The 14,570-nt window shown below is 33.4% G+C and overlaps 1 long non-coding RNA gene across 11 annotated transcripts; it reads left to right on the forward strand.

The window, feature by feature from the left end:
• The first annotated feature begins 604 nt into the window (after window positions 1-604).
• On the forward strand, window positions 605-7,585 carry LOC113334876. 11 transcript variants are annotated; one of them, XR_003353021.1, is made up of 10 exons: window positions 605-828; window positions 1,471-1,700; window positions 2,021-2,114; window positions 2,226-2,318; window positions 2,430-2,576; window positions 3,277-3,373; window positions 3,711-3,826; window positions 4,641-4,853; window positions 5,635-5,719; window positions 7,263-7,585. It is a non-coding gene; the product is annotated as an uncharacterized LOC113334876 (long non-coding RNA). The 11 variants fall into 11 exon arrangements; XR_003353015.1 differs by lacking the exon at window positions 7,263-7,585 and adding an exon at window positions 6,471-7,245; XR_003353016.1 differs by lacking the exon at window positions 7,263-7,585 and adding an exon at window positions 6,480-7,244.
• Window positions 7,586-14,570: the final 6,985 nt, after the last annotated feature.

Consider the following 14,570-nt stretch of genomic DNA (forward strand, 5'->3'; position numbering starts at 1 on the left):
TAAAAATAAAATAGTCAGACGTTTGGTAAACTATAATATGTAAAGTGTTGTGGAACCAACAAATTGTAAATTCTGTTTGGTAAATTATCATGTTGAAGTGCTTATGATATGGCTAATGACGAAAATAGACATGTTTTAAAAATTCTTTTTAAATTACATCTATTAATAGTAAAATATTTTTTTATTTTGAATATTATTTAAATAAAGATAAAAAATAATAATAATTCTTATTCATATTTTAATCATTTAATATTTTAATTTTATTTTAAATTTTAATTTTACCTTTAAATACTATTATTATTATTATTGTTGTTGTAATTATTATTTTATAACAAAAATTAATAAAATTTGATTAATGAAATAATTGTACATAAATTAATATTTAAGGGTACATTTTGTCTTTTAAATATAATAATAAGGTTAAAGTAGAGAATAAATTAATTAAAATTGAGCGGGTCCATAGCTTTTGCTTTTACTACTTTTAAAAGCTATTCCTGGATAGCTTTTAAAAGTTGGCCTAAAACAGAAATGCTTTCGGAGAAAGGCGCTTTTAAAAAAAATTACCAAACATAAGTTGGTTACAAAGTGCTTTTGTTGGAAAAAAAAAAGAAATCCCAAACGGAGCTATATTGAATTCTTCTTTGGTTCATCACATCACATCTTCTCATACAGCACTACCTACACCACCACTAGGATCTATATCTTCATCCACTGCTCCTTCTCGGGCAGCAACAACGGTTCAGTGAACCACAACATAATTTTCTCATACTTGAGCAAGTGCTTGCAACATCTTCATCTGATTTCAGTTGAACTTGAGGGATTTTCTAGGTAAGAAGAAACTTTGGTAATAGTAATTGATTTTTGTTATTAGTTCTGAAATTAATACCTTGGGTTTCATATATTTAACAGTTGTTTAAGTATAGTTTAATTTATACAATTGAAGTAGTTTAATGGTTTTTGTGTTATCTTGCTGAGAAATACTAATTTATCAATTCTTATATGATATCAGGGCTCTTTTGTTTCGTTTTTGTTCCGAAATAGTCACAAGTGACCCTTGATTTTAAGAATCTGGCGGCCCTTGGTTTTAGACAAATTCGACCCTTCAATTGTTTCAATTAATAAAATTATCAGCGTTTTTCAATTCTTAATAAGTGTTTTTCAAATTTTAGCTAATTAAGTTGGTGGCGTTTCTCTCGATACATGGGTATGATAGATTGATCTGTGGTGTTTCTTAAAAATCAGAGCATTTATATAGTTTAATTTGCTAACATATCTAGGGTTTTTATTAGGATCACTTTTTTTGCTTTGTCCTGATTTGAAACCAGAGTTCAAAGCAACAACTTCACTCGTTTTCTTTAATATCTTAAATTTGGTTTTGAACTTTCATAATATGGGTATCGTAGTTTAGATGATTAGGCTCATATATGTAATGCTTCTAAAGATTATTATCCTCAACCTTTTCATGTGCAGGATCATACTTGGACAAAAGAACAATGCAAGCTCCGCAACCACCTGTAATTGTTTCAGGCTGGGTTTGTTGTTTCAGATCAATTGATTATATTGTTTAATCAATTTTTTATTGCCTGTGTGTGTTGGGGTTCAAAGACTTTGTAGTTCTGGGCTATTTGGATTGGTGTATTCAGTTAGGGAATTTTTTTGATGATCCTGCTATTGCTGCACAAACCAAGTACTACTCAAAGGTTTTCCCTCCTAGCAACACTCCTGGGGTGTCTACTAGGTTTTAGGCCATCAAGTATGGGTTTTATCTTGGGTTGATTTCTGGCTAGGTTTTAGGCCATATTTTGAGTTAATGCATGGGTGTAGGAAGAGCCTGTAAATTTTTGAATTCATTTTTTTAGATCATCTGTAGGTCATGAAGTATGGATTTTCTCTTGGATCAATTTCTGGCTAGGTTTTAGGTCATATTTTGAGATCTGAATTGCAGGGGTGTGGGAAAAGTCTGTAAATTTTCTATGCGAGAAGCCTCTGATCCTGTGAGTTTGTTGGTTGTGAATTGCAGGGACACGCTTTATTGGGTACTCTCTGTAATGGAACAGATAGTCGTCCGCTGTTTATCAATAACTGCATAAAGAATGCTTATATTATTGTACTAGGTATCGTCTGTTTGTATATTACTTGTTTACCTCTTAATTGATTCGTACTGAATGTTCAGTTTGTAGAAATAACATTGTTGATTGCCGAAAGCTTCCTGGAGTTGGTTGTAGATGATATATGCGATTTAAAGTCCATCACCCGGAGTCCGTTTTCATATCTAAGTGGAACCAAGCTGAAATGACGGAAACGCAAAATATATTCATGTTAGTTAGTCACCTATTCTTTCTCTTATATATTATTCTATCAATTATTATTCTGGATACGGATGCTTAGATTTTATTAAAATGCAACTGAGGTCATTTGTATTAATGCAGCAGTTCATATGGACGGCGTAGATTCTTCGTGTATCCTTTTAGTAGTTCCAGATGATTGTTCTACCAAGTGTACAAAATTCGTTTCAGGAGGGATATTATGCATGGCCGTCTCAGTCTATTGCATGTCTTACGTATACGTAAAACCAGGTTTTACCTTCATCACATATTATATTTTACACATACATTAAATTTTGTGTGTTACTTCATATTTAGCACTGTGAGTTAAGGCAGGCTATTAAGCAAAACAATTGGTGCCACACATCAGTTGTTTCTTATTTCATTAGGGATATTGTTCTAGAAACATCAGTTTGGTTGGAAAAGTCAAAGTCTAAACATGGTGCTTGACCTTAGTGATAGCGAACCTCACTTATGACACCTACTCACATCTCCGTTCTACCAAAAAATAGAAGAAATAGAAAAACATAGCCATTCTCGGGTCTCTTTCATTTATGTTTGCATGTTTGGGCAGAGAAACAGTGAATAAAACCACTCATGGCTTATTAGCAGTCAAAGGTGTTGTCTTTTACCGATCCCAATTGCTATTCAAAGGATGATCAGGAAAATGATTCACTTCTTGGTTCTTTTTTTAGGTTGATTTAGCCCATCGAGACTTTAAAAGCTTGGGCCACTATGGGTTAATTTCCAAATGAATTACCCGAGGAAAAAGCTAAATGTTTGGTGCACATCTTGATATGTTCTCATAATGATTACTAAATCCTATTAGCAGATTATGCTGATGCTTTGTCTTTACTTAAACATAATTGAAGGTTACTTTTCGAAGTAACTCTTCCTGACTCAAATAGGGAAATGCATTTCTAATGAAAAACTACACATTTCTATGTAACAGACCCATGTTGATGCATGAATAAAGAAGTCAATGAACAAACTCTTTCTCCATGAAAAAACAAGTTGCACGAGAAAAGCCAAACTTACCATCGTATCAGGTAGAGGCATTTTCATTTTCGTTAGTATAATTTTACAATTGTATATGCTTTGGACAGGTATATCCTAAAAGAAGAAAAGGGATGACACAAAAAAGAGATTTGTTTGTACCTTCATATAACTTCTAAAACGTGCTAAACTTTTTCCAAGTAAAAGAGAGAGAATAAGCCATACAGAAGAAAGAGAAACCTATTATATGATAGCATTTATTCCTATAGAATCTCCATAGTCCCATTGGAAGTGACTATTAGATTACAGCTTCTAATTTGTTTTTTGAGAAGGTTATCCTAATCTGTTGGATTTCTATACACTTACCATCAAATTTCTTTAATCTGTCAGGCTGAACGTGATGGAGCTTCAAAATCATGGATGGAGGTTATTTGACAACAATCCTTTAAAAAAGTAGAAAGAGGACCAAGGTCTAGAAGAACTGGCCGTTGTCAATTTAATGTTTGGTTAGTGTTCTCTCCCACTCACTCCTTCGTTCATCATTTTGTTTGGTTCTTAATTCATTTTTTTTCCTGCTTACATTTGATGCAAGGATTGTTGAAATAAGTTTATTTGTGTAAAAAATCAAAGCCTTTTTAAGTTAAAAGCTAACTCAGTTTTGAAGGTTTTTTTTGTTTGAGTTCGATCGAAAGGTCCATTTTCGCTTGATCATAGGTGGAAACCGCACATGCTGCAGCTCAGTGAGTTATATGTATAACACAGGTCATTAGTTGCTTCTGGACATACTATTCTCTCAATGCAGATGCATTCATCTAAAACGATTCACTGTACATTAGTTACAAGCACCTAAACATGATAAGTGGAAATTGGAGAATAAAAGCAGGTTATACATTATATTGTAGTTCACTACAGGTCTTTAATCATTAAAAAAAATAATTAAGTTCATTGTGATTTGTGATGTTTGGTTTTCCTCCTGTAGATGCATTCATCTAAATGATTCACCATAATTTAGCTGCAGCAGATAAATATATACTTAAATTCAAGGAGAATTAGATCAAAGAAATTCATTCTTTTCGTGTACCTATATAATATATATTGTTTGTTTAGATCTAACTAACCAAGATATTTTACGGAGACCGTCGTTGAGACATGTCCTCTAAGAATTACCAACACGATAAAGGAGTGGTCTCCTTTAACATGACTTTTAACGTGAATGCTCTAAACCCCGGGGAACTAACTTCATGTCTGCAATAGCATAGTTAATATCACTGAGCTAAGATGCAGTACTAATATTTTGTTTCGGTTATTCGCACTTCGCAGCACGATGGTGAGGACTGTAGACTGATGTTTCATTAGTTTCCAGTGTCATCCCTGCGTTTAAAGAAGAGATCAGCTGCTGCGGAGGACAACAAAACAGCTTTGCATCCTGGATAAAGGGTGCAGTTTGGAAGAATTGCATTCTGGATTCATGGGTACACTCTTGGTGTACAAGAGTGATAAAGTTAAAATGAAGATCGTAGACATCCTTTATATGTGAGTGCAATATACAACCTCCATTCTATATATTATTAGCTTTCTATTAGTGAGTATTAATGTGACTTAGTTCTTAGCCGTTCAACCATGTTAAGAAAACTCTCTTTAGCAGAGTTTTGTTTGATATTTGATATGATTTCATATGCATTTTTGCAAAATAAGAGTTAAATCTGCAGTATATTTTCAACTTTAGGATTTTTAATATTATCTGAAATTTATACCTGTTGAGCTTCAAATGAATATTAATATCCACGGTAAGCACATTGACCATGACCAAGGCTCAGAAGAACCACATTTTTGTACGTATTCATTTTAGTATAGCATCGGCTCTTGGCTGAGAACAAAAATGACTGTATAAGACGCCGTCTTTGTTTCTAGATAGACCAATATATGTTGGAGGATTGGAGCAACATTCTTAAAATTGACTATAATTATTTTTTTCATGTTCGCCATGCATGTGCAAATATAGAGCATCTGTGATCCTCGGTACCAGTTTTACCTAACGGTCTTAACCAATATACCAATGGACCTTCCTTGATATATCTTGGCCATAACTAAACTCTCAACTTGATTGCATTCCATTGTTTTTATTTCTTAAAGCATGAATATATTTCCTATTTAAAAATTCCCTCAAGGATGCATCCTTTTTGTTCGCGGCCTCTGCAAGTACTAATATTAATGATGGCTTCAAATTGAACTTCTGATTCAATTCTTCTATAGAAAGTAGAATTCATTATCATGGTACATTACTGATGGAGTTATTTGGTAAATATATGGCAAGGTGCACTACTGTTTTCAACACTATGTACACTGTAGACTTGGATTATACTGTTGGGGTAATATGTGTGCATGAAGCAGAGGATCAGGTAAACTCTCTTTTTGTTATGCTTATGAATTTTTGGCGCTCAAGTATCATTATATAAAATCCCAATTACATTAAGAAATGGTACTTGCTGTCTTAGCTCAAGTGGAAGAGCACATGGTTCTCCATGTGGTTGTGGGTTCGACTCCGGCAGATGGCATTTTTATTTAACTAGGCTAAAAATTACATGCTTCCATTGGAAATATTAGCTATGCGTGATTTTAAAAGTGTCGTATATCATCTTGGTCATGATTTGTGGATCCAATTAGATATAGAAAAATGAACATATCTCTTATCCAGAATCTGAATTCCAAGAAGTTGGAAAGAAGTTAACTGAAGGACTGTGGGAAGAAGTCTTAGAAGCTTCCAAAAAGTGGAGAATTCCATGGGTGTTGTCTTGGGTGACCCATCTAGGACACTCCTCTTTTTTGGTTCTGGCACATGATATGCGTAAATACAATAAATTTTCTTTGTTAAGTAGTTATGTTGGTTGAGTAGATTTTCATACATAGGATGATGAACACCAAGGATAGGGTCTTAACTATGAAGTTGTTCATGGTTATGGTTGGCACGTTAACAAACATTAGTAAAAAGGTTTTCGAGGTAGAGGCCTCCAATGTTCAACGAATATTATCTAATTCTTTACTCCGGTTTTCGAGCTCATGAACAGGGAAATGTTTCTATTTAATTTTATACATAAAATTTTTGTGTCCTGTCTTATTTGGTTAAACTAAAAATATTTTAATAAATTGAAGTCTTCATAGGCTACTTATACGGGAATTGTGTGAAAGATTTGGAGATGGACTTTTACTTGATGACGCACCGGGGTATGACTTTGATTTTTTGAAGAATACCTCCTTCAACTTATGGCGAGGTTACAGAATTTGGAACAAAAAAGCGATATAAAAATCCTTAAATACATTTAAGAAGTTTATCTTATCATTGCCAAGCTTCTTTCACTTGACCCATGTGGCAAACGGCATATTGCTATCCCCTCTTATAACTAAACTTGATGTCTTAGCTCGAAAAGCAGAGTATATGGTTAACTAAACTTGATGTCTTAGCTCGAAAGGCAGAGTACATGGTTTTCACCCATATAGTTGTGGGTTCGACTCCTCTCATACCAGTATATTGTCCAAAATATGTGTATATATATGTAGAAAACTTTTCATCTCTATAATGTTCTGGAGGATAATATGTTACAAGTTGATTACATTTACAGTTGACCTTAAGACAGCAAGTCATGTTCACACTGAACTTATGGTTACGGGTGAGAAAACAGGAATATTTTAGGGTGCAAATCATTTGTTTAAATATTTTTGCAAGTAGATGATTATATTACCTGAGTTTGTATGTAGAGAAAATCAAAGAACTACAATAATGGACATAAAAGTTGAGCACATACGTTGATAATAGTAATGAACCTATGAACCACAGCAACCCCGTCTATTTGCACCTGCACCCTGCACCTAAATTGGTTTACAAATTTTATATGGTATTGTTTTAATTTATAAAACTAAAAAAATTTACTCATCAAGTGTTTTCAGATCAGTACTTTAGATATGGGATCCAATACGAAACCACGCGAAATCATTACTTGAGAGTTTCTTATCATCGGAGTGAAAAATGGATTTTTTTGGGTTCTCCAAGCATTAGAGGTACCAACTACTACATAAATGGAGAAATCATGAGGTAGTTGTGTATATGAATTTCAGTTATTAGTTTTAATTTTAGTTTTGTACTCTGCCCGACATGAAACCTCAAATCAGGTATGTATGATGAATGTCCAAGGATGGTTATGTAATCATTTGGTTTTCTAGCAGTTATTGTTTGAACTTATGATGGAATATGGGATCACATTTTCCGTTGTGTAAAACCTTTATGTAATGTCTCATTTCATTTATATTTTGGGAGAGTGAAGAATTTCAAATGAACGAATAGCGAGAATTGTATCTGCTAAAAAAAATCGTTTGGGTAACAATCTCTATTATTAGAGCAAGAAATGCAACAACAGTTCGAGTCCCGATCCTATCTTTGTAGTCACATAAACTGTGTTTGTTTTTGGTCAAGCAAGAGTGACAATTATATAATAAGAGAAAATTGAAAGAAGCTGGATCAAACAAGGGTGATTATATCTTCAGGCTTCAATTAGAAGGGGCTTTAAACAACGCAAAGCCCCTTATAATTGTATAAATGTATCACCTAGGTCCTAGGGGCACTTTTACCTTCTCCTATTACTTATAAACCGCATTAGCTGGAACCAGTGCACCACCAGAGTTCTAGAAAATGATTCATACACAGTCATGCAAGATAGTTTACCCTATTATGATGTATCCACTTCTCACTCAGTTGAATTTCATGATACTATACCTCCGTCTCACAAAACGTGAATCTTTTATTTTTCTAATCTTCCCTATTTTTAGGCATAAAATGAAAAACTAAAATATCTATTTTATGAGAATTTGAAAAAAAATCAAAAAAATTTGGGGTGGACATTTGTTCGCGATCACCCTATCAAATTTGATGGCCATTACACGTTACAATCTTTATCATTATATCATTCCAATGAAGATTGTGAATCCTGATTGGTCCAAGTTAAAAATGAACATTTCGAATATCAATATACTTCGGATCAACCTTATTGAATAACCTGTGTTTGCAAGTTAAAATTAAAAAAAGTCGTTTGATGAAATAAATCGTAAGAATTTTTTTTGGGTAAAGTGGTTTGCATTCCAAATACGTTTATTACTCCAAATGATTTTTTGCTTTTTAAGTCTTGAATAATTCTCCAAAAGATTGAATGTTGGAACATACACAAATTCATTTGTGCTAAATCTTTTGATGAAAACGCTCACCAAGTTCTTTTTCAAACACTAAAAAAATATATGGTATGTAGTCGAGTGGTTATAGATACCGTATCTCTCTGTGATAGAAAAGGAAAATATATTAACAGCGCGTTTGGTTCAAGGAATTGGATTCCTGGTAATCTAATTCCGAGGGAATGTGACCAATTCCTTGAACCAAACGGTCCAAACCAACTCCATGTAATTGAGAATTTTGATTCTTAGGAATCCAATTTCTCCCAAAATAATTGATTTCCATTGCAGTGGTCTAGTAGTGCAATGGAATTGGATTCCAAGGTAAAAACAAAAAAAATTGGATTACCTCAACCAAACGCTAATTTTTTGGAATTGAATCCAATTCCATGGAATTCAATTCCGAGAATTGGATTACCCCATAATTAAATTCCTAGGAATCGAATTCTTCCAACCAAACGAGGTGTAAAGGTTAAACGAAGGTACATATTTATCACACGTTTTTGAATGAAGGTGGATCCAATTTATCGTCACGTATTGTTCCTTACAAATTAATCTGTCATGAATGTTAAGTTGTCCTATTAATGTGGGTATTGTTCCTTTTATTATCGTACGTTGATAAGTGTAGGCTTCAAATTACACTTGGGATGTGTCAAGCACATGATGCACTAAGTGTCAAGAATCAAGTAATTTAACAAGTAATTATATTGTTCATGGATACAAGAAGGACATAGTTGTTCTTTGGGAACCCAATTTGGTTCCCTATTAATTAAATGAAGGCGTTAACAACTGCTTGACCATCTTCATTAGCTTATGTATTATTTACCTAATTATTTACAAAACAATTGTTTTGATACTTTGAATTCTCATTCACATAAACTTATTTTTTTGAATTGATATTTTATGATTTAGGCTTAATTATGTCTTTCAAATTCTTGCAATTTTTTTTCTTCAGTATACTTTATTAGAGCAAATGATTGAATTGCCTGTTAGTTTATATCAAGTGAATAATATAACTTTGGTTAAATGGTTGCATATACATTCAAACCGTGGTTGCATGTCTAAAATGCCCAACATCATCTACGTATATCACATTAGTCTTCTACTTCCATAAACTTTCACGGGTGATTTTCACGTTCAAATATTAATTGTCACTAGCCGTTTAGTATTCTAGGAATCAACATATAAAAAGTCAAGGAATTTTTTTTCAGAAACCATCGTGGGTGATACCTGGATAACAGAAATCAGACCATATCAATTGGGATATATGGATAACAAAAGCATACTAATGACATTTTAAGGAATTTTCATGAAACAGGCTAAGCTAAAACACCATGTATTGGATACCGAAAACTACGTGATGCATTAGACTAAACAAATGTTGAGTTGGGACCGTAGGCTAGGAGAGGTTTATATGCAATCAATATAAAAAGGCAAAATCGTGCCATTTTCTCGATAGTTCATGATGTAAAGTAATATCTGTTGGTGACGGTCGGTTTAAATTTTTCATAATATCAGATGGTTCCCTGGAATTTTGGATGTATCAATTTAAAGGTATTAACAACTGTTTGGCCAACTTCTGTGCGCTTACGCAAAGGAATGGCAGTAGATAACTTCTGTGCGCTTTGTGGTTGCAATGATGAGACACAAGATCACCTTTTTCTTCATTGCAGGGTTGCCTTCAGGGTTTGGTCACTACTACTCCCAAGTTCGTGTTGCACTTGGGTCACGCCAAGGAATATTAAGTCGCTGGCTAATTGTTGGTATCACCCGAATTTCATATCCAATGGAAACTACATCTGGAGCTTAATCCCAGCAGCTATATTCTGGTGTTTATGGACTGAACGAAACAACCGCATATTCAATGTCAATCACGTCTACAAGACAGATGATGACCTAGGTACTGAGGCTAAAACCTTAATTCTCCTTTGGTCTTCTGCAGCAGGGAAAAGAGTGCATGTGAACTTCTCAAGTTCAATGACGACGGATTGGGAAAATTTATTCTTGTAACTAGTCTTGTTTTTTTTTTTTTATGTTTCGCCTAGTCTGTTACTCCTTTTCTTTTAGTCTACTTGGGTAGACTTTTGTACATTCTTCATTTCTAATATATTTTCTCTTTTCCGATCAAAAAAAAAAACAACAACTGTTTGGCCAACTTCATTTGCTTTTTTATTGTTTTACCTTATTATTTACATAATTGTTATTTTGGTAATTTGATTTTTTTATTTGCAACATGTTGTTTTTCTGTTCGACAATAGATTTTCTGGATTGGTTTTATGATTCGCACTTATTACTTTTAATATTTTTTTAGAAAAAAAATCGGAAGAATTCATTAAAGCTAGTTCCAGAGTTGTCCATTTGTTCGTTTGAAGTAAATAATTCAACTCCGGTTAAACGATTACATATATATTATGCTATTTTTCTAATTTTTTAGATAAAAACGCCTATGATCATCTACATGACTACATGAGTACATTAAACTTTGGCTGCCATTATCTTGGGGTGATGTTGAGGTATAAATATCTATTGATACAATTTAATTACTTAAGAAAAGACTAGTAAAAGGGACACCAAGGATTATTTTTTTTAGAAAACCATCAAACCAGATTATAGAAATAAAAATTAGTGACATGTGGATAAAAAAAACTAGATTAGATCAAATAAATTAGTGATATATGGATAAAAGAAACCAGATTATATCAATGAAAATTAGTGATGTTTAGATGAAGAAGCCAGATTATATGAATGAAAATTAGTGATATTTGGATAAAACAAATCAGATTATGTCAATGAGAATACCTCAATTGCAGAAGCATGTTAATGATGTTTTAATGCATTTTCATGGCACGTATGGAGATAAAAATTCTGTGTTTAAACCCTAAGATTATATGAGGTAGCACGGCCCCGGTGATACCTAGTCTATAAATAAAAGAGACTGAAGAAGTTGGTACATAACTATCCGGTAACAATTCAAAAGAAAGACTCCTTGTCGGGGTTTAGTCCCTTCTTCACATGTCGTTGACTTAAGGCTACCCATATCAAACTTTCGACATCCCGACATCAAGTATGATGTCCCAATAAAGGGGACATGGAAATAAAACTTACAGGACCATGTCCAAATGGGAAGCTTGGCTTTCGGTAATTGAAGTGATCCCTTTATAATCGTTGCCTATCAAGAGGCCCTTTTTTTTTTTTTTTTAGTTTTAAGACTCCACTTTTATTATTAGAAACCAACACTAAAACACAGGCACAATTACTTAGAAACCAACACTACAATACAGGCACCGTAACACCGAAATACATAAACTAATTTTGGGTAATCATGCGGGTGAAAACCGAGAGCTTCAAGGTGATTCTAGTTGAATTAAGTAGGAGGATTACATACAAAAAGATCTTCCCTTAAACCTAAAACCTAAAGATTTTTATCAGAGCATATGGAAGGAGCAGCTGCAAATTGAAGGAAGTAGGCTTAGTTTGGTATTGCTGCGGTTTTTATAAAATCACTTTTCTGTTGTGTGTTGGTGTGCTGTGCTGTGAGAAAAAAATAGTTAGACGTTTGGTAAAATATTAATTAAAGTTAAAGCTGATTAAAAAAGCAATCAAAGTGTATTTGGTAAAATAGATTCTAGTTGAATTGAGTTGGAGGATTACATACAAAAAGATCTTCTCTTAAACCTAAAACCTAAAGATTTTTATCAGAGCATATGGGAGGAGGAGCTGCAAATTGAAGGAATTAGGCTTAGTTTGGTATTGCTGCGGCTTTTATAAAAGCACTTTTCTGTTGTGTGTTGCTGTGCTGTGCTGTGAGAAAAAAATAGTTAGACGTTTGGTAAAATATTAATTAAAGTTAAAGCTGATTAAAAAAGCAATCAAAGTGTATTTGGTAAAATATCAGATTCAACCATTGTTGTTGTGGAAAATGACAAAAACATCCATATCTCTGAAAATAGTTTTATTCAATTTTATTGGGTTTAAAAATAATTTTTATTTGTTATTAAATATATTAAATATTAAATTTACTAATTTATACTATTATTATGATTGTTACAAAAAAATATTTTATTTAACTACTTTTTAATATATATATATATATAATTTTCAAACAAAAAATCAAACTAAATTTAATTAATTAATTTTTATTTTTATACCTTGTTCTTCTCTGTAATATACAGATTAAACCCATACATCCATACAAAATCAAATGATTAAGCATCCACCTGCCTTCTTAATTAAATTCCCAGTGATCAAACCACTAGACACCATCTTTGATTCTTCTCTTCAATTCATCAGTATCTGAACTTGAGTGTACGGTTCCTTCTAAGTCAATCTCTTCCACCATTACTGCAACACTAAACCCTAACTTGAGACACTATCGAATCTCCATCATTGAACAACATTAGATCCCCATTGTTATCCTCATATGCTGCTCAAATCCACCAATTTCTCTGTTCTTCAAAATCAAACCTAAACATAACTCTTCACCCGCATCTCCATCAAGCCACCATCTGAGCTTCAAATATTATTAGAAATTGAACCCAAATCCTGATTCTTCTCAGCTTAATCCTACATTAGCGGGACCAGCATCTAACCATCTCCTTTCTGTGTAATTCCCGACTTAAATTTCATCAACATCTCCTCAATCTCGAACCAGATCGCCAGCCGCCATCACTTGCTTCTCTCTTATCTGAATTCTTGACTTCAGGTGAAGCCCGAAAATAGAAACATTTCTCTTAATCTTAGGGTTATAATGATGAATATTACTACTGGCGCCCAGAGACTGGATACAACCACCAGGATTCAAAGTAATCGACCTTTCATTCGCTTTCTTACTCAACTGTCAGTTGCGGGGAACTGACAGTTCATTCTTCACCTCCTTTGCTGCATAACCTTAGCTGGCTCCAAGTATCACCCGCCTGCAAATTGACATTTTTCCCTTTATGCTCCAGATTGACGTTTTCTCCTTCTTTTGTTCATAATGACTCCAAAGTACCTATAACACTCAAAAGAAAACATAAGATACATAATTCACAAGAAAACTCGCAAAGAAAGCATAAACAATAGATAAATATCAAGGTGTTTCCAACACCTATCAAATTCCCCCACACTTAGACTTTGCTAGTTCTCGAGCAAATCAAACTAAACTAATTCTAAAACACACAACTCCCTTTCGTTGAGGATACAATCATACTTAGCATGTGCGACAAGCCTTTAAACCCCTAGGTGTCCCTAGTGGATGAGTTATAGTCTCGTGAAGGTTTACATAAGGTATACCCACAAAACCTACTTTTCCAACTTACAAGTTCTCCGAAATGATAGCATCCAATGCGCTAATAAGACATAAAGATTCCGCACATTAATCATAAGAAGTTAGACACAGAAAAGAACACAATCTCATGCTTAAAAGTTGAGAGATAAATAACCATCCCTTATCGAAAGAATTCAGGTTCGAGAGTGATCGAAAGTCTCGACTCTGCCTTACCAAAAAGGGTTTTATGAAATTTCTCTCAATAATAAACAACGTTTTTATGGGTCACACATGTGTCCATGTAGGAATGAAGAGAGAAATCCTGCGACACGTTGAATGGTAGGGAAGCAAAAACCCTCCGAATATATCTTAAAAACCCACATCTTTTAAAATTTTTAAAAACCTTTTTTTTTAGAATCTCTAAGAAAGAAAATCAACCACTTAACGAAGGTGGGAATATGCTTAGGTACCTTATTATCCGTTTAACGTACAGTTAGCACCACTCTCATATCGTCCATAGAAACGTCTTCGGTCTTCAATCCTAGTCTTCATCTTCGTCCTCGGTCTTCAACTCTTGATGATGAAATTTTGAACTTCGTAGAATCTTGACAATGTAACTCTTTCCTCTAGTTCCTTGTTGCTTCAAACTTCATTATGAATATTTCTTCTTACATTGACTTGATTGAAAGAATAAAGAACTAAAAATGAACTAAACAAACCAAAATATGATGCAATGAATTTTTCTTGTCTTTTTTTCTTATTGAGACAAGAAAAATGAAATAAATACAAAACAA

This window comes from Papaver somniferum, unplaced genomic scaffold (assembly GCF_003573695.1).
Source record: "Papaver somniferum cultivar HN1 unplaced genomic scaffold, ASM357369v1 unplaced-scaffold_137, whole genome shotgun sequence".
NCBI classification, from domain to species: domain Eukaryota; kingdom Viridiplantae; phylum Streptophyta; class Magnoliopsida; order Ranunculales; family Papaveraceae; genus Papaver; species Papaver somniferum.